Below are 25516 nucleotides of genomic sequence, written 5' to 3'. Positions count from 1 at the left end.
AATGCTGGCAATAGTGAGGAGTAATTACATCTCTCACGCATTGCTGTTGGGCAGGTAACATGATACCCACTCTGGAAAATAGTTTCTTAAAGTACTGGGGCTCCTGGGCGGCTCTGTCAGTTGAGCATGTGACTCTTGCTTTCAGTTCTGGTCATGATACCAGGGCCATGGGATCGAGCCCTGTGTTGGGCTCTGCTCTGAGCATGGATCCTGCTTGAGGTTCTCTCTCTCTCTCTCTCTCTCTCTCTCTCTCTCTCTCTCTCTCACTCTCTCTCTGCCTCTCTCCCTCTCTCCCCCTCTGTCCCTCTTCCCCACTTGTGTTCTCTCTCTCTCTAAAATAAAAAAAATTAAGAAAAATACTAAACACACACTTAGTGTATGAGTTATAATCGTACAACCTGAGCATTTATCCCAGAGAAATGAAAACTCATGTTTGCACAAAACCTGCACACAAATGTTCATAGAAGGTTTACTTGTAATAGCCTCAAACTGCAAACAATCAAAATGCCCTTGATAAGGGAATGATTCAACAAACCATGGTACAATGATACCATCAAATACTATTCAACAAAAGGAACAAACTATTGGTACAACAACTTCATGGATCTCAAGGGCATTGTGCTAAATGGAAATAAGTGAATCTTAAGAGGCCGCATGTTATATCTTTCCATTGATGTGAGATTCTCAAAATAATGAAATTATAGAGATGGAAAACAGATTAGCAACAGCCTGGAGTTAGGGATGTTACTGGGGGAGAAGGTGGGGTAGCACAAGGGAGATCTTTGTGGGGTGGGATAGTTTTATATCCTGATTACAGTAGGGTTGCATGAATCCACATGTGATGAAATGGCATAGAACTATGCCATTGCATAGCATCAATGTCAGTTTCCTGATTTTGTTATTGTCCCCTATTACACTATAGTTACATAAGAAGTAATCATTGGGGAAGACTGGATGAAGTCTACAGGAGAACTTGACTCCATTGTGTCTACTATTTTTGCAAGTTTCTGTGACCCTGTAATTATTCTAAAATAAAAGTTTAGGGATGCCTGGGTGACTCAGTCTGACTCTTGATTGTGCTCAGGTCATGATCTCACAGTTCATGAGTTTGAGCCCCACGTGGGAGAAGCTTTTCTTTGCTTTTTTTAAATGTAGTAAAATGTAGCAATTAGCCAATTTTTAATGACTACTAAAAATATCTAGTAATGTCTTCATTATTTCAAAGATATGAAAAAATTCCCATATGTTTTCATTAATTTTTTTTTTTTTTTAGTGTTTATTGGTTTTCAGAAACAGAGACAGAGTGTGAGTGGGGGAGGGGCAGAGACAGAGGGAGACACAGAATCCCAAGCAGGCTCCAGGCTCTGAGCTGTCAGCACAGAGCCCGATGCAGGGCTCAAACCCACAAACCGTGAGATCATGACCTGAGCCGAAGTTGGACACTTACCTGACTGAACCACCCAGGCACCCCCCATATATTTTCTTTCTAGAACTTCACATTTTACACTTAAGTCTTTGATCCACTTGGAATTTTCTTAGAGTAAGGTGTAAGATATGGTTCCAACTTAATTTCCAGATTTCAGTCTTTCCTGCCTTCTCCATACTTGGGGACTTTTGGACTTCTCTCTGGTCATCAGTGGGGAGCTGTTTTTAGCTTTAGCCAGAAATATTTCTCAGGTGGTCAAGTTCAGTCCTCCTGGATTAAGGCTGGCTCTTCTTTTGGACCTAATATCTCATCACTTAACCTTATAGAGAATTTATTCCTGGATAATCTGAATCAGTTTGTGATTTCTTGTTTTGTTTTGACCAGAAGCAGTGCATAAAAAAATTACAATGCCCAGGGATCAGCACTTGCTTCCAGAGCTCTCCTGAGCATGCAACCAGCATCAGGTATCATCACTGGTCATGTTGAATTTCTAGGATTTGTGGATTCAGAATGGATAGAGAGTAATAGTTGGATTTAGGGGTGTGGCAGTGGCCCTAACTGCCTCAGAAGAGAGCCTGTAGTTTTGGGGTGACCTCTTGGTTTGTCCCCGACTCTCCCTGTGGTGGATGGGAAAGCAAGAATAGAGGAAGCTATGGGAATGCAAGCTGGTGCAGCTGCTCTGGAAAACGGTATGGAGGTTCCTCAAAAAACTAAAAATAGAACTACCCTACGACCCAGCAATTGCACTACTAGGCATTTATCCAAGGGATAGAGGTGTGCTGTTTTGAAGGGACACATGCAGCCCCATGTTTATAGCAGCACTATCAACAATAGCCAAAGTATGGAAAGTGCCCAAATGTCCATCGATGGATGAATGGATAAAGAAGAAGTGGTATATATATATATATATATATATATATATATATATATATATATAATGGAGTATTACTTGGCAATCAAAAAGAATGAAATCTTGCCACTTGCCACTATGTGGATGGAACTGGAGGGTATTATGCTAAGTGAAATTAGTCAGAGAAAGACAAAAATCGTATGACTTCACTCATCTGAGGACTTTAAGAGACAAAACAGATGAACATAAGGGAAGGGAAACAAAAATAATGTAAACACAGGGAGGGGGACAAAACAGGGAGACTCATAAATATGGAGAACAAAGCAAGGGTTGCTGGAGGGGTTGTGGGAGTGGGGGGATGGGCCAAATGGGTAAAGGGCACTAAGGAATCTACTCTTGAAATCATTGTTGCACTATATGCTAACTAATTTGGATGTAAATTAAAAAAAAAAAAAAAAAAGAATAGAGGAAGCTGGTCCTACATTCACCTCCTTCTTGCTCATATGCCCGAACACAAGCAGGGGTTTGCATGTGGCCCCTGTGCTGATTGATCTGTGACCATTTGCTCCGGTTGTTAAATATTTTTAATATCCGTATCCGAGCCCCCACCTCCAGTAGAGGCTTTGTTCTACTTTCTCTTGGCTACAGAGTTTAGTTTCAGAGGTCATAACTTGACCCTGTTGGTTTCTCAATCACATGATATTTACTGAAAATTGGGATCTGCCCTACCTGATGACGGATGTTTTTATTTTGAAGTCTTGTTGGGACTTTCTTTTTGTAACTATGTCTCCATGAGCATTTTAAAGGGGAGCCAGATGGATGACTCAGCCGGGGTTCTTTTTTTTTTTTAATTTTTTTTTTTTCAACGTTTTTTATTTATTTTGGGACAGAGAGAGACAGAGCATGAACGGGGGAGGGGCAGAGAGAGAGGGAGACACAGAATCGGAAACAGGCTCCAGGCTCCAAGCCATCAGCCCAGAGCCTGACGCGGGGCTCGAACTCACGGACCGCGAGATCGTGACCTGGCTGAAGTCGGACGCTTAACCGACTGCGCCACCCAGGCGCCCCTCAGCCGGGGTTCTTTAGCTGCCCACGTAACCAGGAAGAGCTTAGAAGCAGGTTTTAGAGCCAACCCCTGGAAGTTGTATCCATTTTTTGGTTTGACCTGTCTAGAAGTTGGTGTGCTAATAATTGTAAATAATATAATGGTTTACTGGATTGTTCTTTGTCGAGTTAAGAAACAATGGCTATAGGAGAACCAAATACTAGAAAGCGTCGTCTCCCTGAACTTGTGATCTCCTAGGGCCGTGGGTTGTAACTGGGGGTGTGTCAGGATCACCAGAAGCTTAAAGACCCAGATGCCTCGCTCTTACAGCTCCCATCCGGCCCTCCTGGCAGGTGCGTACTTGAGAACATGGGGATAGATGTTTGACAAGGGACAAAGGAAGACTCGTCTGCTTAACCTACTTACTGATGTTCACCCAACCTCATCTGATAGGGTTAACTCTTTACTCCTAGTGTTTCATCCACTTGGAGTCTCATCAAACATGTGGAAAAGAATAACTCATTGTGAGCTTCCACCTAGTAGCCTCACCTCACCAGGGCTCCCTTTTTCATGCTATAATGTTGCTCTACTTCTCATGATCTTTGAAATAGACTTAAGTGAATTGCTAATGCTTTCCTGCCTTAAAAAGAAAAAAAGAGAGGGGTGCCTGGTTGGCTCAGTCAGAAAAGCATGCAACTCTAGATTTTTGGGTCATGAGTTTGAGCCGCATATCGGGTGTAGAGATTACTAAAACAAAACAAAACAAAACAAAAAAATAAAGTGATCCACTATATTAAATTATCTGCTGATGGTTACACAGGCTCCTGACAGTCTATGCATCAGTGTCTCTTTTCACTCTACTATGTAGTCTTCCAGTAAAACAGAGTTAAACCAATTGATCTCTGAGAATGCAAACAGTTCAAAAAATCTTGAAGATTCTTGAGTGTTTTACTAATAACTCTGTCAACAGCACCTGCAAGCTCCAGAGCCTTCTATTTCTAACTATAAATTAGTGAATAAATTGAATTCTTTTTTTAATTTTATTTTTTAATTTTAATTTTTCAAGTAATCCCTATGCCCAATATGGCTCCCAAACTCATCATACTGAGATCAAGAGTTGCATGCTCTACTGACTGAGCCAGCCAGGAGCCTCTCTATTTGTTTATACTTACCAATGTGTTACCAATTTTGTTTACCTCCTCCCCCTATTTTCTTCTATCTCCTGTGATCATTTTCAATCTTTTTTTTTTTTTAATGTTTTATTTATTTTTTGAGAGACAGAGAGAGAGCACGCGCAAATGGGGGAAGGACAGAGAGAGGGGGACAGAAGACGTGAAGCAGGCTCTACTCTGATAGCCTGACAGCAGCCTGAGGTGGGGCTCAGACTCAGGAGCCCTGAGATTATGGCCTGAGCCAAGTCGGAGGCCCAACCGACTGAGCCACCCAGGCAGCCCTCATTTTCCATCTTTAAGAATGTCTTTTAACATTTCCCTAGTGAGGGAGTCATTTGGTGATAAGCAATCTTAGTCTTTGTTTTTCTAAGGAGGAAAAGTTGTAGGGAGTATATGGTTGTGGTTGAGCGTCTCCAGCCTGGCACTCATTCTGTGATTTCCTTTCCTTTTGTAGGGTCCATCTTTTGTGTATCCCATGCTGCTCCCTGTGTTGTTCTTGTTGTTGTAACTCCTTTATTTTGTGAAGCCCGCTTTACAGTGGCATCTTAAAGAGGGGCATGTCAGATATAGTTTTGGAGCCTTTGCATATCTATAAATGTCTTTGTTTTACCTTCATACGCGATTTGTAATTTGATATAGAGTTTGGCAGGCATGCCTCCTTGAACATTGTAAATAAACGTCCTAACACCTTTCAGTATTGCCCTTGAGAATTAAATGTCCTTTTGACATTTAATGGGGACATTGTCTGTGACTGTTTTTCCTCTCTGAAAGTGGTGAGAATCTTTAATTTATGTTGTTTCTTCAAAATTTTATGATTGTATGCTGGGAGTCTTTTTCATTTATTTAAATCAGGCAATTGGTGAGCAGTTTCAACCTGAAGACTATGTTCTTCTAGTCTGGACTTTTTTCTTTAATCTCAGTTCTTTGATAATTTTATTCCTTCCATTTTATCTGTCCACTTTTTCTGGAACTGCTATGAGTTACCTGATAGGTATCTATGATTTCTTCTCTCAGTTTATTGTCTTTTCTCCCTTATTTCCGTATCTTTTTCTTTTATAGTTCTACTATCTGGGAGATTTGCTTAAGTTTTGTAGTCCAGCCTTTCTACTGAATTTTTTAAGAACTCTGATTTTTCCAGAACTTTTTAAAATTTTTATTCTTTTTTCATAGCACCCTGTTTAGTTTTTTTTTTTTTTAATTTTTTTAACGTTTATTTATTTTTGAGACAGAGAGAGACAGAGCATGAACGGGGGAGGGTCAGAGAGAGGGAGACACAGAATCTGAAACAGGCTCCAGGCTCTGAGCTGTCAGCACAGAGCCCGACGCGGGGCTCGAACTCACAGACCGCGAGATCATGACCTGAGCCGAAGTCGGCTGCTTAACCGACTGAGCCACCCAGGCACCCCAGCACCCTGTTTAGTTTTTATGGGTGAAATATATTCTCTCATCTTGCTGAAAATAATGATAATATCTAAAAAGAGTATATTTTGCTTCATATGTTATACCTGTTTTCTTTGGATTCTTCTGTACATATTTTCTGTATTTTTCCTACTTGCTTTCAGCAAATGATAGCTATCCTTTGATTCTTTTTTTTTAAATTTTTTTAACATTTATTTATTATTGAGAGACAGACACAGAGCATGAGCAGGGGAGGGGCCGAGAGATGGAGAGACATAGAATCTGAAGCAGGCTCCAGGCTCTGACCTGTCAGCACAGAGCTCGACGCGGGGCTCGAACCCACAAACTGTGAGATCATGACCTGAGCAAAAGTCGGACGCTTAACTGACTGAGCCATTCAGGCGCCCCTAGCTGTCCTTGATTCTTAACAAACAGCACATTCTATGAAGGGAGATTAAGAGAAAAGGGATAAAAAAAAGACTTGCTTTTACTGCTACTGTTTTGAACTAAGCACCTAATTCTTTTTTTTTTTTTAATTTATTTTAATTTATTTTTGAGAGACAGAGAGAGAGAGAGCAAGTCAGGGAGGGTCAGAGAGAGGGAGACAGAATCCCAAGCAGGCTTTGTGCCATAAGCACAGAGTCCAATGTGGGGCTTGAACTCACAAACCAGGAGATCATGACCTGAGCTGAAGTCGGTCGCTCAACTAACTGAGCCACCCAGGCGCCCCTGGGGGACTTTTAATAGTGTTGACTACTATAGTAAGGACATAGTTCTTTGTCTTGAGTTTTGAGGTCCCATACATACTTATTAGAGTCCTAGAGCCCTAGTTAGGAGGACTGTGTTCTACTTCCTGGTTGTTACTGTGTGATCATTGGTGTATCTGAACCTCGGTTTCCTCATGTGTAAAATGGAATTCATTTCCCTCACTGGGCCATTAATGGGGATCAAATGTGGTAAACCAGTTGTCTTCAGCCATGAACCATCAGTCCAAATGCTCTTAAATCCCGCCATTCCACAAAGATATGCAAGTGTAACACTTGCTCTCCAGGAGGCCATTCTTTCAGGAAAGATTACTTTTTGGCTGAGAGTTGGCAAACAGCTGCCACATTTTAATTTACTGTGATTTTGTTGTTGTTGTTGTTTGTTTTCTTGTTTTGGTTTTGTTTCCTAACCTGGTCTAGTTCCAGTTTGTTGGCATCTGGATGAGAATCCTGAGGCCATATTCTGTTTTATTCAGCCTCTGATTGGTCTTTTAAAAACAAACATGGTTGCATGAAGTTGATGTCAGGAAAATGACTTTAATCCATTAGTCACCTTGGGTAGATAAGACAGGTGGCCACTGCAAGTACAAAGGAATAATCCACAGTGACTAAGGCAAAAAGTAATCCCTTTCAGAACCAGGTCAAGCAGTTTATTTAGGGCTAGGGTGGCGACTCAGCCTGTTGAGGCTTGTACTTCCAGGTTGGGGGACCTGTGAGGTGTTTTGGGAGTGTGTGTGTAGCTTGGTGGGAAGAGTGATTTATCCTTCTGGAAGAGTCGCTTTGCATCTCTGTCTCTCTCTGTCTCTCTGTCTCTGTCTTTCTCTCTTGGTCTGTCCATCTTCCTCTCTCTCATTTGCTCTGGCTCTCACACTCTTTATAACTCCCTTTTGTTCTTTCTCTTCAGACTTGCTTTGACTCCTCTTTCTCCCCGGCACATTCTTTTAAAGTCTACTGCAAGGCTTTTGCCTGAGGCCTGACAGGGCAGGGGAGGGAAGAAGACTGGTAGGTCTGTGGCTGCCCCTGGTGGAGCCTGTTCTGCACCCTTTCTATTACTCTTTTGTCCATTCCATTCTCTATCCTGTCCTCCATTTGGAACCCAGTGATGTCCAAAGAGATGCTTTAATGGGAGTCTAGATGCTATGATCATCTTTCTTGTGACTTCTCATTGCCCCCACTCTTGATGTAGTCTGTGTTTTTGTTGTTGTTCTTGTTGTTTGAGAGAGAGAGAGAGAGAGAGAATCTTAAGCAGGCTCCACACTCAGCATGGAGATCATGACCTGAGCCACAATCAAGAGTCAGACACTCAACCGACTGAGCCACCAAGGTGCCCCTAGTCTATGTTTTAAAGACCCCCTAAGTCTTTGGAAATATTTCTGTGGAAGAAAACATGAGAGAGCTTTACCAGCCCTTTATCTGCAAGAGGCACACAACTGCAAATGAACAGATAAAAAGGGAAACATAATTGGGGGCGGTTAATTTTAGTTCCCAAGAGGATCATAGAGGACATCAAAGAGTAGCTAGGGATTGATTATCTGTAAGGAAAAAAAATGTGATGCATATTTTTCTTCAAAAACAACCCAAAGTCATGACAAGCCATGACACAAATAAATACAAGACTAGTAATTAAGTACAGGTTTCTAAGATAATGATCCAAGAAAGACATAGTACAGAGATAAAGAGGAATACACCCGTATTTATTGAGCCTGTGTGCTATCTGGAAAGCTGTTGCAATAAATGATAAAAATAATAAATGATTCAAAGTTCTTGGGCTAAATATAGCTGGGTAAGAACAAACGAGTAAGACTAGCAAAGTAGACTGTATTTCTGTGCACGAAGAGATGTTGTGAGCCATAATTCCATTCACTTCAGACATTTGTTAGGCACACACCAGGGACAAAGCTTTGTTCTAGAAATTGGAAGGAGCTCTACAATAAATAAGCCACTGTTATTAAGGAAATAAAGATTTTCTATTTCATATGTATTTCAGTTAATCAGATTAATGTGTTTCTTGTGTTGTACTCCGTGTTATTGCTCATTGGTCTTATTCCTACTAAGGCCGGGGGAGGATAAAACTTGTTACTCTCTCTATAGGGGATGTTCATCTGCCCTAAAGGAAGGAGCTGGGGAAGAGAGGCCATTCTCAGCCAGAAAGCTAGAACTCAGAGGGTTCTCAAAACTCAGAGCTGCAAAGGATAAGCCACATATATGGCTGGGAGGAGCTCTGTGATTTGTTGTTGTTGTTGTTGTTTGATTGTTTTCCTCCAGAGCCTTAAGCAAGGCCTCCTTGCAATGTTCCGGCTTTGTTTTCTCTGTACTTCTGATCATACAAAGGAGGGTCTCGGCTGCTTTGTGCACAGTGGTTCTCAAAGTTGGTCTCTACCAGCAACATTAGCCTCCACCTGGGAAATCATCAGTAATGCACATTCTTAGATCCCACCCAGACAAACTGAATCCGAATTCAGAGTGGGGCCCAGGGATGTGTCCAGCCTCCCGGGGCATTCTGACGCTGGCTCATGTGGAGACCCACTACTGCGCCTAAGAACTGAGGGAGAACAGCGCCCTCTGGAGGCTCTGTGGTCACAGCAGCCATGGAAAAGGATCCCTCTCCAGGGGAAAGGGGGACAAAGTCAGGGTTTCCAAGCCCATCTGTCCCTTCCCGCACAGAGACTTCTACCATGGTCAGTTTTGGAGGCTCTGGATTGATTTGATTAATGGATATTGCTCTTCTCTTCATAGAAGTCCAAGCTCTCAAGAATTTTAATTTGAGTATTTACTGTTCCGTGCACTTTTCCAGTTCTGGCGTTCCTATCACTCCTTTACCTTCGGTGCTTGTGCTTAAACAGCCCTCTCAGGTGGTCTGCGGTGCCTCTGCCACGGGTCCCTTTCCGTTCTCAGCTTTTCCCTCTCTTCCTCACGCAGAAAAGTGTTGTTTCCTTTCCTCTGTGCTCGTGTAGCTCTTGCTACAGCAACACCTCTCACTGTGTGTCAGTTAGCAACTGAGTCCCCTCTCTAGACTGGAGGGCAGGGAAGACATTCTGATCCTTTTTATCCGCCAGCATTTAGCACAGTGCCTGGTTAACAACGGGTGATTGGAAAATGGTTTCCAAATGAATAAATGGATGAATGTAACCCATAGTCTAGTTATGTAGAACTAGTTTCTGTTCCTAGAATGTCCCACCTGTCTTCCTCCGTGCAGTCCCTTTCAATGTGAAATGCCCTCCCTTGTGCATCTGTGGCCTCTCCGGGTCTTACTTATACCTGTTATTTTGACTGTTCAATAAACACGTTGGGAGTGAACTGTAGAGTATAGACTATGCACTTGATCAGGCAGGGCCACCAGTGGGCAAGTTTGCTAAGTCACACTGTTCCCAAAGGGCATACATGGTAAAAATAGCACAAATAACAATAGTAACATTAATCTATAATATTAATGGGTTACATTGATTGAGTTCTTAGCGTGTGTTAAGCCTTGTGCTAAGCCTTTTACATACATTATTTAATTCTTAAATTAGCCGATGAGAAAAGTGTCGGTATCTGTAAAATAATAGAGGCATTAGAGGGGTTAAATAATTTGCCCAAGATCATATAGCTAGAAGTGTCAAAGTAAAGATTAAAATCCAGATCTGGCTGACTCCAAAGTCAACTTGAAGCTAAATTGATCACTGACAAAATATATAAGTAGTAGAGACTTTGGTAGGGCAGAATTGTGAATCTAAACATAGTAGCAAAAAACCTGAACTCATATGCCACTCCGTGAGCAAACTGATATTTATTGAGCCCCTCATATGGGGCAGGTAACTTTCTAGGAGCGAGAGGATATAGGGGGTGAATAAGACAGACAAGATCCCTGCTCTCAGGGAAGTTACTTTCGTTCTTTTTTCCTTCTTCTTTAAAAAAATGTTTATTTGTTTATTTTGAGAGAGAGAGAGAGAGAATCCCAAGTAGGCTCCGGGCTATCAGCACGGAGCCCGACACAGGGCTTGAACTCAGGAACTGTGAGATCATGACCTGAGTTGAAATCAAGAGTCGGGTGCTTAACCCAGGCACCCCATCAAGGAAATTATTTTCTAGTAGGACAGTCTTTTTGAGGAGATAACATGTGAGCAAGCCATGGATAAGTAGAAGCCATGGGAAGCTTGGGGAAGAGTCTGTTTCAGGTAAAAAGAAGGAAGGGAAAAGGCCCCGAGGCTAGGAAAACTGGTGGAAGGACCAGCGGCCACAAACCACAAGTGGAATTGACTCTGGATCAAGCTTTTGGCTCACAGGTACTGTAAGAGTGGGAGCCAAACCCAGATTGTGAGTGGCCCAGAAGTTGAAGGTAAGCGCAGTGACTTTTACGCCATCTAGGAGACTGGGTTCTACATTCTGCTGGGTATTTCCTACTTTGTTGCCTTTTTAGAGTACTTTTGCAACAACCGAGCTACTTTCTCTCTGATGCTCCATTTACAGTGGCAAGATCCAATTCCCACAGTCTGTAGGGATAACATGGAGAGTCAGGAGGGAGGCCCAAGTGAGAGCGGATCTTTTGGTAAGGACACATAATTGAGAAACAGAGCTAGAGCAGACCCAAAGTCAATCTGCTTTTTATGATCACAATGCCCTAACAGTTGCATACAAGGTCCTGTTTTGCTGGGACAGACCATTCCCCACAGCAGCCCCGCTGGCATGTTGCCGCTTCGGCTCCAAATCCAGTTCACGAGGCCCTTTTGCTCCTTCTTCTTTGACTCCGTATTTGACATCTTCCACGTGGTGTCTCCTGGGTCTGGCTTCCCTCTCAGTGATGGTTGCCTTCTTATGGGTGCTGTGACGCTCTCTCTCCCTTGTCTGGGGGCTCACAGCCCTCCTCTTCACAAAAGGACTTCCCCACACCATGCCACATGGTGTGGTCTAAAGTGATACTTCCTTCAGAATGTCCCTAAGAAAGAAGGACTCTGGGATGTGTGGAGCTCCTCTGCTCTCTTGGCCATGGCCAGTCACTGCAGTACCTCCCCCAGGACACCTGCATCCCTACACCTTTGTGGAGCATGTTGATATGTATTCATGCAGAAATATTTAAGGAGCATCTCTCTTAGGCCAGGTGCCGTCTGTAGACACTGGGTGGGGAGAGCTGTCAACCAAACAGACATGGCCCCTGCTGTCAGAGAAAACTGTTAAGTGAATAAAGCAAGATAATTTCAGATGATGATAAGTACCATGAGGAAAATAACAGAGAGTGATGTGGTAGCAATTGGGGGCAGGGAACCCAGACTAGGCCGGCCGTGTGAGCCTCCAAGAGGGATATTTGACAGACGCACACAACAGAGCACACAGTCTGGGAAGGTCTGGAGGAAGAACGTTACAAGCAGGGGAAAACAGGGCAAAGTTGCAGAGCTACGAGTAAACGTGGTGTTTCACGAATAGAAAGAGGCCAGTGTACATGGAGCAGAGGGAGGGGAAGGGAGGTGTGGGGGTGAGATCTGAAGGCAAAGCCCATGCTAAGGAGTTTAAATTTTGTTCTAAAGACAAAGGGGAGCCACTAAGCAGGTGAGTGACCCCATATTATTTACCTATACACAAATTATATTATATTACTTATCTCATTTAATCGTCTCAAGAGATCACCAGGTAATTGGTACTTGAAAACAAAGAAGGAAAAACACTAAAAAGTTATAGGTTGGATCCACAGGTCACTGACCAAAACACTACGCAGAGCCTGAAACCTGAATCTTCAAACTCCCAAGTCCAGCGTCATGTTCCAGCCGCAGCTGAGCACAAAGTAGAAACAATGGCCAGGATGAGAATAGGGGTGTGATGTGGTGTTTCTTTGTGCACATTCTGGGTACATGACAGAGGAATTGGGAATGAATGTCATAGAGGGATGTATATCTTTCTTTCTTTTAAAAAAATGTTTAATTCCAGAAGAGTTAACACACAGCGTTATATCAGTTTCAGGTATACAACATAGCAATTCAACAATTCTGTATATTACTCACTGCTCATCAGGATAAATGTGCTCTTTAACCCCCATCACCTATTCACCCATCCCCCCACCCACCTCCCCTCTGAGAAGCACCAGTTTGTCCTCTGTATTTAAGGGTCTGGTTTTTTGTTTCCCTTTTTTTTTCCTTTCTTTCTTTTGTTTTTTGTTTTTTTTTTTTAATTTTTTAATGTTTATTTACTTTTGAGAGAGACAGACAGAGACAGAGCACAAGCGGGAGAGGTGCAGAGAGAGAGGGAAACACAGAATCCGAAGCAGGCTCCAGGCTCTGAGCTGTCAGCACAGAGCCTGACGCAGGGCTTGAACTCCCAGATTGTGAGATCATGACATGAGCCGAAGCGGGAGGCTCAACCGGCTGAGCCATCCAGGCGCCCCACTTTATTTTGTTTTTAAATTCCACATATGAGTGAAATCATATGATATTGTTTTCCTCTGATTTATTTCACCTAGCATTATACCAGATCCATCCATGTTGTTGCAAATGGTATGATTCCATTCTTTATTATGACTAATATTCCAGTGTGTGTGTGTGTGTGTGTGTGTGTGTGTGTGTGTGTGTATCACATCTTCTTTATCCATTCATCGATTGATGGGCACTTTCGTTATTGGGTTTTTTTTTTGTTTGTTTGTTTTTTTTAATTTTTTTTTTCAACGTTTTTTATTTATTTTTGGGACAGAGAGAGACAGAGCATGAACGGGGCAGGGGCAGAGAGAGAGGGAGACACAGAATCGGAAACAGGCTCCAGGCTCCGAGCCATCAGCCCAGAGCCTGACGCGGGGCTCGAACTCACGGACCGTGAGATCGTGACCTGGCTGAAGTCAGACGCTTTAACTGACTGCGCCACCCAGGTGCCCCGGCACTTTCGTTATTGTAAATAATGTTGCAATAAACTTAGGCGTGCATACATCTTTTCAAATTAGTCTTTCATTTGTTTTTTTTTAAGTTAATTAATTTTTATTTTTAAAATTTTCTAAATGAAATTAATTGTCAAATTGGTTTCCATACAACACCCAGTGCTCATCCCAACAGGTGCCCTCCTCAATGCCCATCAACCACTTCCCCCTCCCCCCCCAACCCCCGTCAACCCTCACTTTATTCTTAGTATTTAAGAGTCTCTTATGGTTTGCCTCCTTCCCTCTCTGTAACTTTTTTCTTTCCCCCTTCTCCTCCCCCCTGGTCTTCTGTTGAGTTTCTCAGGATCCACATATGAGTGTAAACATATAGTATCTGTCTTTCTCTACCTGACTTATTTTATTTAGCATAATACTCTCCAGTTCCATCCACGTTGCTACAAGTGGCCAGATTTCATTCTTTCTCATTGCCAAGTAGTATTCCATTGTGTATATAAACCACATCTTCTTTATCCATTCATCAGTTGATGGACATTTAGGCTCTTTCCATCATTTGGCTATTATTGAAAGTGTTGCTATAAACATTGGGGTACAAGTGCCCCTATGCATCAGCACTCCTGTATCCCTTGGGTAAATTCCTAGCAGTGCTATTGCTGGGTCATAGGGTAGATCTATTTTTAATTTTTTGAGGAACCTCCACACTGTTTTCCAGAGTGGCTGCACCAGTTTGCATTCCCACCAACAGTGCAAGAGGGTTCCCGTTTTTCCACATCCTCGCCAGCATCTATAGTCTCCCAATCTGTTCATTTTAGCCACTCTGACTGGTGTGAGGTGATATCTCAGTGTGGTTTTGATTTCTGTTTCCCTGATGAGGAGAGACGTTGAGCATCTTTTCATGTGCCTGTTGGCCATCTGGATGTCTTCTTTAGAGAAGTGTCTATTCATGTCTTCTGCCCATTTCTTCACTGGATTATTTGTTTTTTTGGGTGTGGAGTTTGGTGAGTTCTTTTTAGATTTTGGATACTAACCCTTTATCTGATATGTCATTTGGAAATATCTTTTCCCATTCCATCGGTTGCCTTTTAGTTTTGTTGATTGTTTCCTTTGCAGTGCAGAAGCTTTTTATCTTGATGAGGTCCCAAGTTCATTTTGTTCATTTTTGCTTTTAATTCCCTTGCCTTTAGAAATGTGTCAAGTAAGAAATTGCTGCAGCTGAGGTCAGAGAGGTTTTTTCCTGCTTTCTCTTCTAGGGTTTTGATGGGTTTTCAGTAATTTTGAGTTTATTTTTTGTGAATGGTGTAAGAAAGTGGTTTAGTTTCATTCTTCTGCATGTTGCTGTCTAGTTATCCCAGCACCATTTGTTAAAGAGACTGTCTTTTTCCATTGGATATTCTTTCCTGCTTTGTCAAAGATGAGTTGGCCATACATTTGTAGGCCCAATTCTGGAGTCTTTATTCTATTCCATTGGTTTATGTGTCTGTTTTTATGCCAATACCATGCTGTCTTGATGATTACAGCTTTGTAGTAGAGGCTAAAGTCCGGGATTGTGATGCCTCCCGCTTTGGTCTTCTTCTTCAAAATTACTTTGGCTATTCGGGGCCTTTTGTGGTTCCATATGAGTTTTAGGTTTTCTTGTTCTAGTTTTGAGAAGAATGCTGGTGCAATTTTGATTGGGATTGCATTGAATGTGTAGATAGCTTTGGGTAGTATTGACATTTTAACAATATTTATTCTTCCAATCCATGAGTATGGAATGTTTTTCCATTTCTTTGTATCTTCTTCCATTTCCTTCATAAGGTTTCTATAGTTTTCAGCATACAGATCTTTTACATCTTTGGTTAGGTTTATTCCTAGGTATTTTATGATTCTTGGTGAGATTGTGAATGAAATCAGTTTCTTTGTCTTTCTGTTGCTTCATTATTAGTGTATAAGAATGCAACTGATTCCTGTACATTCATTTTGCATCCTGTGACTTTGCTGAATTCATGTATCAGTTCTAGCAGATTTTGGTGGAGTCTTTCGGGTTTTCCATGTATGATATCATGTCATCTGCAAAAAGTGAAAACTTGACTTCATCTTTGCCGATTTTGATGCCTTTGATTTCCTTTTGTTGTCTGATTGCTGATGCTAGAACTTCCAACACTATATTAAACAACAGTGGTGAGAGTGGACATCCCTGTCGTGTTCCTGATCTCAGGGGGAAAGCTCTCAGTTTTACCCCATTGAGGATGATATTAGCTGTGGGCTTTTCATAAATGGCTTTTATGATGTTTAAGTATGTTCCTTTCTATCCCGACATTCTTGAGGGTTTTTATTAAGAAAGGATGCTGAATTTTGTCAGATGCTTTTTCTGCATCGATTGACAGGATCATATGGTTCTTATCCTTTCTTTTATTAATGTGATGTATCACACTGATTGATTTGCAAATATTGAACCAGCCCTGCAGCCCAGGAATGAATCCCACTGGATCGTGGTGAATAATTCTTTTTTTTTTTTTTTTTTAACATTTATTCATTTTTGAGAATGAGAGAGACAGAGCATGAGCAGGGGAGGGGGAGAGAGACAGAGGGAGAACAGAATCTGAAGCAGGCTCCAGGGAGCTGTCAGCACAGAGCCCGACATGGGGCTTGAACTCACAGAGTGTGAGATCATGACCTAAGCTGAAGTCAGACACTTAACTGACTGAGCCACCCAGGCGCCCCTGAATAATTCTTTTTATATGCTTTTGAATTCGATTTGCTAGTATCTTGTTGAGAATTTTTGCATTCATATTCATCAGGGATATTGGCCTCTAGTTCTCTTTTTTGCTGGGTCTCTGTCTAGTTTGGGAACCAAAGTAATGCTGGTTTCATAGAATGAGTCTGGAAGCTTTCCTTCCCTTTCTATTTTTTGGAACAGCGTGAGAAGGATAGGTATTATCTCTGCTTTAAATGTCTGGTAGAATTCCCCAGGGAAGCCATCTGGTCCTGGACTCTTATTTGTTGGGAGATTTTTGATAACTGATTCAATTTCTTCGCTGGTTATGGGTCTGTTCAAATTTTCTCTTTCTTCCTGTTTGAGTTTTGGGAGTGTGTGGGTGCTTAGGAATTTGTCCATTTCTTCGAGGTTGTCCAGTTTGTTGGCATATAATTTTTCGTAGTATTCCCTGATAATTGCTTGTATTTCTGAGGGATTGGCTGTAATAATTCCATTTGCATTCATGATTGTGTCTATTTGGCTCCTCTCCCTTTTCTTTTTGAGAAGCCTGGCTAGAGGTTTATCAATTTGGTTTATTTTTTTCAAAATACCCAGTAGTGGGATTACTGGATCATATGGTAATTCTATTTTTAATTTTTTGAGGAGGAATGTATTTCTTTTTTTTTTTAAGTGTATTTATTTTTTTTAGTAAACTCTATACCCAACGTGTGATTCGAACCCGTGAGTCACACACTCTTCTGACTGAGCCAGCCAGGCACACCTGGGAATGTTTCTTTTTCTTTTTTAAATAAATTTTTCTTTTATTTTTTTAGGTTTATTATCATTATTATTTTGAGAGAGAAAGATAGAGCATGAGAAGTTGAAGGGCAGAGAGAAAGGGAGAGAGAATCCCAAGCAGGTTCTGCACCTTCAGTGCAGAGCCCGATGCGGGGCTCAAACTCACAAACCATGAAATCATGACCTCAGCTGAAATCAAGAGTTGGACGCCCGACTGACTGAGCCACCCAGGCACCCCGGGAATGTGTTTTTCTTAGTGGGCTAGTATATGAAGCAGAAGTGCACCTTGCTTTGGAAGAGGTTAACAATTTCTGGGAGATAGAGGAACTAGTTCCAGAGAGGCTGACCTCAGGATTTTCAGAGTTCCATAGAATTAAAGAGTAATAGTGACATTGCAGTAGCTCAATTTTATGGAACACTTACTAGGTGCCAGGCACTGCTCTAAATACTTACACACACACACACACACACACGCGCGAATTACAGGCAGGGGAAAGGGCAGGAACAAAGTTCCTGAGATACTAATAAGCCTGGCATGTTTGATGAATAGGAAGAGGTCAGTGTACTAAGAGCAGTAATGTTTTTTCTCTTCACAGCAAGCCAGCGAAGAAGGTATCGTCATTATCCGAATGTTGCAGATGACGAAACTGAGGCATGGAGAAGTTAATAATTTGCCCAAGATCACTCAACAAGTAAGTGGCAAGAACTCAAGAGCCCACACTTTTTAACCATGACACACTGCTATTTATTGAGTGGACAATATGTATGGAAACTCTACACAAATTATTTATGACATGTCCCTGAAAGATGGCCATTATTAGCCTCCTCCTTTGATAGATAAGAGAAGTGCGGAGACTCTGAGTAATTTCCCCGATGTTGTTCAGTGAGCTGGGACTCAAATCCAGATGTGCCTGATGCCTCAATCCATGCTTTTTGCTTTACATTCTACTACCTCTTAGTATCCCCAAGGAGGAGCCCTCTCAGACTGGACTGAGTAGCTGCTCTTTCCAGTCCGAAGAAGTGCGGTGCTCAGAACTGAGCGTTTCAGGTGTTCTTGTTATTAATCCACTGAGATGCTTGGATTGAAAGAAAGTAGCTCTGGAGTCTCGCTGAGAGGGGAGTTGGGTCGTAAGGCCTAAGGGGCAGGACCCTCCCAGAAGTGATGACTGAGAATGTGATTTTAAAGCCCAAAGCCACAACTTCTCCTACAAGGCAGAGGTAGATAAAGTAACAACCACCAGGGAACTAGACAGGTGCATGAAATGACTTCGGGGGAAGCTCATTCTGTGCGCATTGCACCAGACCTGCTAGTCAGTCTTCTTTTTTTCATGTTTCCTCAATGATCTGACCCATTCGATACTCATTATCTTTCATATCTCCCAAGAGGAGACTTATGGGGACTTTGGTTTTTGGCCAAGAGAAGTCCAGGGTCATGCACGTACACAAGTTCTTCAGGTCTTATTTCTCTGAGTACTTTTACATATTCCTCACTAATCTTAAATATCTCTTATGATTATTTCCTAACAGTCAAATTCTTCCAAGTGTATTACCAAATGTAATTGTGCATATGTATGTGTTTGTGTGTGTTTGATGTTGAAGGGACTATTTATAATGACTATTATGTTCTCACGTTGGAGTTTTATAGCATTTAATCACCATGAAATTTGTACAAGGAACAACCTTTTGAAATCTAAAGGTCAGTGCCAAGATAATTAACATTTTAGACAATAAGTTTACGGCATAATAGACCTACTGAAATCTTAGTCAAATTGGTTATCTATATTTAATCTTGTTAAGAATTCCTTTAAAGTTTCCACTGCTTATTTTCCTAGGGCTTTCCAGTCTTATGAAAAGAATTGAAATAAAGCTTTAAAACAATCTATTTCAATGAATCCATGTAGTTAATAGGTAGTGTTGCCATGAGTCAGTTATAACAAAAACCAAAACTGTATGAACGTTATCAGCCTGTGATTATGAGGGTCTTTTCTGTTAAAGAAAGGATTTATGTCCACAGGGCTCAGAATTCATGAGGTTATACTATTTCTATAGATTATTACTTTAATTAACATCCAAGGGTAACCCTGCCAAGTGCAGCCTGGAAGTGAGGGAAGTTAATGGCTTCAGGAACAGCCCTCAACCAATGGGAATAAATGTTCCAGGCCTCCATCCTTCAGGTGGACAACTCTACTTTTCAGGAGGTACCAGGGGTCAAGTTAGGAGTGACCTTGACAACGCACTCTTAATATTGGCTTTTCTTCCTTCCCTGATTCACTTTCCCCCACTCCTGTTTCCCAGAATCATCTCACAAATAAACAACCTGCCCTCAGTCCAAGTGCTAGTGTCAAGTTCTGCTTTAGGGAAAATCTGAATGAAGACATTTGGTACCAGATCTGGCTCTAGAAAGCAGACCATTGTAATGGGCCTCTTGAAATGTCTTACCTACTGATGTCATGGCTAGTGGTAAGTGGGGTAGTGTTAATTCTTTGCAATGCTATAGCGTCACAATTGCTAAGGCTCTTGGTGTATGCGTTGGGATGAGGTATAAACGAAAGGGAAAGCACTGAGTTGCTCAGAGGCCCAGAACCTGAGTGGTATGGGGCAGTGGTAATTCTAAAGATGATGGAGTTGGCTGGATGTCTGCCTTGGAATCCCTGAAGGAAAAGAAGAGATGCAAGTCAGCCAACTATTAACTCAAGGGAAGCTGTAAATGCCAGAAGGCTTGCTTGGCAGCATATGTGGAGATCCTTGTTTCTTGTAGCTATAGGGTGGCCTGTGCTAACAAGCAGGCTCTCAATTTAATAATAAGGTAGCAGGTCTGCAAAGAATACTAGAATGCACAGCTTCCACCAGTCTCCCATGCTAAAGTCAGGGTTCCAGGGTAAATAAATTTGCAAGGATGTGTCTGAGAACCTTGGAGCCCTCCTCGTATTCCTCTGAACCCACCTAGCTGGCAGAAGCAGTGGTCCTCCTTGCTAGAGGAGAGACAACAGCCTCCCTTCCCTGAAGACCATGCAAAGCCTTATCTAAGATGGCTGTGTTGCAAGATGATGTTTATTCTCAAGATCTGACACTCTCTGACACTCTCATCCCCACCTTCCAGCTCATTGCTTCCAGACCAATAACTAGGGTCAAGTCTCAGCATAACCCAAGAGGGGAGGTTTAATACCTGCTGTGATAGAAATAGATGTTCACCAAAATAATCTCAGGGCATGGCTAGTCTGTACTGTGTAGAACCAAGGAAGCATGTGCAGGAATGGATTTCGACTGTGTTGAGGTGGATGAGGAGGTGGAAGAACAGAATATAGAGCTCGTTAGGGACAGTGAAATGATTCTGGAACACTCTCCCATGACTCAGGATGAAATGTCCTGGCAAAGAAACACACAGCTGGTTCCAATATCCTTCTGGGTGGCTGCGTGAAGCTTAAACATGATGTAGAAGCATATGGAGGACGGGGTCCCTATGCTCAGAGAGGTGGGCATGCTAGAATAGATTTATTAGATAAGATTGGGGAAGCTGCCTGCTGACTAGATTCTCAAAGAGGGCTCAGAAGGTACCCCTTTTATAAAGGAGATGAGGAATGCACTAGCAAGAGGCACCAGAATCACTGAAAGTGTCAGTCGTGGCTGCCTTTGTAGGCTGGGACTGACGGTAGTAGGTGCCGTTGCAGAAATGATCCTCCTGGTGTCGATGGGAGCAGTAAGATTTCAGAATAACAGAGACCAGTGGCAGCCTGTAAACATCAGGCGCAAGGGAGACATAGCTATTATAATGACCAGCAAGAGGAGTGTCAGGCAGAGCGCCTTGACCTGCAAGGATCTGCAGTGATGGTTAATAGACTATGGTGTTCTCGAGGCTGAGACAAACGGGTCACCAACTGGGGAATGCTTGATTACTATAACCAGAAAGAAAATAAGACTTGATGAGCCAAAGAGTGATGTCAGTTTCCACTATAAATGATTTCTCTTCCGGTTTTCATATTTCAGTAGTTCTGACACACAAAGCCTTCTGAAAGGGGGGGTGGGTCCCTGAAGGTAGGCTTCTGCAACCCTCCAGCAAGTAAATACAGTACATATTCCTGTAATTCTTCCCCCCAGTAGAAGTCCACACTGGGGAAGTTTCATATGAGCCCTCTCCATATAGGCGTAGGGTCTGAGCTCAAAATGTTAAAGGCTCCCCATTATATTCCTATTCAATTCAGTTGCATAACCTTTGCAAAAACCAGATGGATGGTTGCAATAAAGGTTGGCTATATCAACTTAAACAAAGGTAGCCCCAATGGTAGCTGCTGTAATATATGTGGCATCTATTTGTTACAGATCTGCTACTCCATATATGGCTATTGGAGTATGCCATAAGTGGCTGCTCCCCATATGGGGAATGCAGTTTCTTTTTTCCCCCCAATTCTGTCAGTAACAGATGTCCAAGGTGTTCACAACATGGAGCAGACAGTGATGTACTCACTGGCTTGGACTAAGGTTATATTAACTCTCCTGATAGCTGACACAAAATAATCTCCATGGACCTTGACCCTCTTGATATTCTGCAACATAACATGTTGATCCATTATAGCATTGATATAATATTAATTTGACCTGGTGAACAGAAAGTAGCATATACTGTATATGCTTTAGTTAGAGTTATGTTCTCCAAAGGATGAAAGATAAAATGAAAAATATTCAGAGGGCTGCCATATTGGGACAGTTATTAGAGGTCCAATTGCCTGGGGTTTGCTGGGATATCTTCTTTCAGTAGAAAACCAAATTCTAGCACATTGTGCCCTCAGCCACTAAGAGGGAGGCTTAATGCTTATTGGGTCTCTTTGGATTTGGGACATAACCAGTTTTGAGTGGAGAGCAGAACAAGGGAGGACTTTACCGTAGGCTAAGGTTATACAGCAATCTGCCCCAAACTTGCGCTAAATGATCCAGCAGATCCAGTCATGCTAGGATGTATCTGTGCTAGATGTATCTATGTGTATATCTAGTGTTTAGTCTCTGACCTCCTCCACTAGGAGAATTGCAGCACAGATCTACAGGGTTCTGGACATAATCATGCTTTCTGTAGCAGAGAACCACTCACCATAGGAAAAGAGGTTCTGTAAAGACTGAGTAACTGATCATAGTGATGAGAATAGTGTTGCTCACCATGGGCTGGACATCATCATGACCACTGAGTCACAGGAGCTGCCACAATCCATCATATGATGAAATGGTTCATAAAGGTCACGTCCAAGCAGGTCTAGAGAGTGTCACCTTTGTGACACTAGTGCCTTTTCCTCAATTCATGCACATGATCTCACAGTAGCTTCTAGATGATCCAGTGGTAGGAGAGGAAAATTCTTGTGTCTGGTTCATCAGTGTATTGGAGGAGGAAGAAGATGGACAGTTGTCACACTATAGTCATTCAATATTGACTTTCAAGGACAGGCTGAAGGGAATTCTCCCAGTGGACAGAGATACAACTGGTGCACTTGGTTGTTTGCTTTGTAGGGGAGGAGAAGTGGGCAGTGATATGGATACACATAGGTTTCCAGGCAGGGACAGATGGCTTGGTTAGTTAGTCAGGGACATGAAACTAGCAAGATTGGAAGGTTGGAGACATGAAGGTGGACCTATAGGAGTGGGCACAAGGGCATCTGCTCCAGGGGGATGCTCAATAACCAGGTGGACAGGATGACCTACTCAGTGAATAGCAGCCAATATCTCTCCCTGGCCACCCATTGCTTGAGCAAGGAGTTGGCCATACTGGTAGGAATGGAGGCTCTGCCTTTTCCCAAAAGAATGGTCTGCCTCTCACAAGGCAACCTGTTGGCCACTGGCTACTGCCAATGCTGAATTTCCAGCATGTTAGCGTCAGAGAAGGAAATCACACCCTCAGTAGGGTATGCTGTCTGAAGGACATCAGCCAGCTGCTTGGTGGCAGGTTGATTACATTAGGCCTCTTCCACTTTGGAGGTGACACTTCAGACTGTATTCTGCCAGTCTATAGCTGGGACTTGATTCTATTTAAGGAGAAATATAATTCTTTTGAGAGTAGAATCATAAAAAGGATCCATAAAATTCTTTGAGGTATTTCTGGTTTCAGCATAATTACTAACAAACCATTTGGCCTCATTCCCTCCAGTTCTTCCTTCAGTGGACATGAGGTGGGACAGTGGCCCATTACCATTTTTCATGAGAGAGCCTTTATTTAAAAAAAAAAAAAAAAAAAAGGTTGTAAATGGCTTCTCCATGAGTAAAAAGTCCTAGTCCCAACTTCTCAGGTTTTTCTGCATATCTAACCCCCCTCTAAATTTCTAGCATCGCTTTCTTACCAGAAGCACATGAGTGTTTGCCTAGTCTTAACAAAAAAGGTTCTGACATTTTGAACCATCTTTATAGAAACATTAATTAAAGCAGTGACGGGGCACTTTCTCCCTGCTAGTCTCTAGGCTAGGTGTTTTTAATAAGGTATTTCATTTACTTTCCAGAATAACTGTACTGGGTAAATGTTATAATCACATTGTCGATGAGGACACCAAGGATCAGAGAAGTTAGATAACTTGCCCACAGCTGGCCAGTTGGGCAGCTAGGATGGAATCCACCTGTGGTCTTCAGCAATGTGTAGAAGATTCTCGCTTGTTTTTTGAACTTCAGAGTTACATAACCTACTGGACCAATTGATTCGTTATGTTCCAAGCATTACCTTTCCTCTTCTCTTTTTCATCCCCAAGTATTTATTGGACGTCACATCACCTGCACAGGCACTGTTCCAGGTTTTGGCGCATTTACTAGCCACAAAGATCACATGTGTTTTGGTAACGCAAGGCTCTTGCCTCTGCATTCGTTGGTGCAGGACACTGGAAACTAGAGATTACAGCTAGGGCATTTTGGCTTGATGGATGAGGAGAAAGGAGTGCAGGAGGCTGGTTGGCTGGACTAGCAGGGCGCGGTTATACCACTGTTGGCCACCAGATGGCAGAGGCGTCCAGGGCAGCGCAGCCGCAGGGAGGCTCTGGTGCGCTGAGGCCCGGCTCCAGGCTTGAGAGCCAAGGGCCGAAGGGTTTGTTAACACTGTTTCACCAGGGACGTTCAGTTGCTTAAACAAATATAATTCAGAAAGATAGAGAATAGGATTCTCTGGTGACTTTCTTTTCTTTTCTTTTTTTAAGCTTTATTTATTTTGAGAGAGAGTATGCGTGCACAAGCGGGGCAGGGGCAGAGAGAGAGAGAGAGAGAGGGAGAGAGAGAGGGAGAATCCCAAGCAGGCTCTGCCACAGATGATGCAGGGCTGGAACTCACAAACTGGGAGATCATGACCTGAGCCGAAATCGAGAGCCAGACACTTAACTGACTGAGCCACCCAGTTGTCCCTCTGATGACTTTCAAACAGGCTCATTGGGGTTCTGATGGAGGATTTATGCCCAGAAAATGAAATCTAGAAGAGTATGTGTCTGAGTGTGTGTGTGTGTGTGTGTGTGTGTGTGTGTGTTCACGTGTATGCTTGTGTTATGTTTTGGAGGTGGGGGTCATTGGAAGAGATAGTTTCAAAGAAACGATCAACACAGAAAATGAACAAATGAACCAGACAGTAGACTAGATGTGATCAGCAGACAAGATCCAGAAGAAATGATTTGTATCTTAAGGTGAGTTATATAACGTGAGTGAACTTCGGTTGTGATGAGGTTCTAGAAGGGGATTCTTAGCACTTTTTTTGTTCCCCCAGTGCAACGAACCCATTTGATAGGCTGGTGAAATTTATGGGTCCTGTGGTAGACTATGTTTTACAAAAATGGCCTCAACCATATCTTGGGTCTCATTTTTTCCCAAAAGCTTATTTCTTTCCCACCAAGTGGTGGAGTCTGTGGACTCTCCCCATGAACCTGCGTGGGTCTTCGTGGCTGCCTCAACTCATAGAGGAGGGTGAAGTGCCACAGGACTTTGCAGATAAGCAATAAAAGGTGGTACAGCTTCTGTCTGGCTTTGTCTCTCGACACTCTGAGCTGCCATTGTAAGAAGTTGGGCAACCCTGAAGCTGCCATGTTCAACCACGTGGAAATTCTCTGAAAGAGATTCGGGGGGGGTGGCGCCTGGGTGGCGCAGTCGGTTAAGCGTCCGGCTTCAGCCAGGTCACCATCTCGTGGTCCGTGAGTTCCAGCCCCGCATCAGGCTCTGGGCTGATGGCTCGGAGCCTGGAGCCTGTTTCCGATTCTGTGTCTCCCTCTCTCTCTGCCCCTCCCCCGTTCATGCTCTGTCTCTCTCTGTCCCAAAAATAAATTAAAAACGTTGAGAAAAAAAAAAAAAAGAGATTCAGGGCAGGGGTGGCGCGGGGAATTAAAGAGTCCATTTATCATGATGAAAAAAATAAACAAAAATTCAAAAAGTTAAAAAAAAAAAATTAGAGATTCTGAATGAGCTCTGCCCTGTCCTAGCCCCTGGCTGTTCAGGTCCTCCCAGCCTAGGTGCTAAACACGTAAATGGATCATTCCAGTCCCAGCTACTCTGTATTTCCATGAGACCACAAGCAGGAATTCCTCAGTGGAGCTGTCAGCCCCAGAACCATGAGAGATAATAATAA

General features: G+C 42.7%; 1 protein-coding gene across 1 annotated transcript in view; it reads left to right on the top strand.

Annotated features, from left to right (window-relative positions):
• The window catches only part of C12H9orf85 (chromosome 12 C9orf85 homolog), a 128548-nt gene that overhangs the window by 91593 nt on the left and 11439 nt on the right, over positions 1 to 25516 (top strand). Inside the window, exon 3 of the transcript XR_009251828.1 lies at positions 17556 to 17651. The gene's annotated coding sequence lies outside the window, so the exon portion shown is untranslated. The remainder of the gene's footprint in view (positions 1 to 17555; positions 17652 to 25516) is intronic.

The sequence above is a fragment of the Neofelis nebulosa genome, chromosome 12 (assembly GCF_028018385.1).
Source record: "Neofelis nebulosa isolate mNeoNeb1 chromosome 12, mNeoNeb1.pri, whole genome shotgun sequence".
NCBI lineage: Eukaryota > Metazoa > Chordata > Mammalia > Carnivora > Felidae > Neofelis > Neofelis nebulosa.
This window is presented reverse-complemented; position numbering and strand designations above follow the sequence as displayed.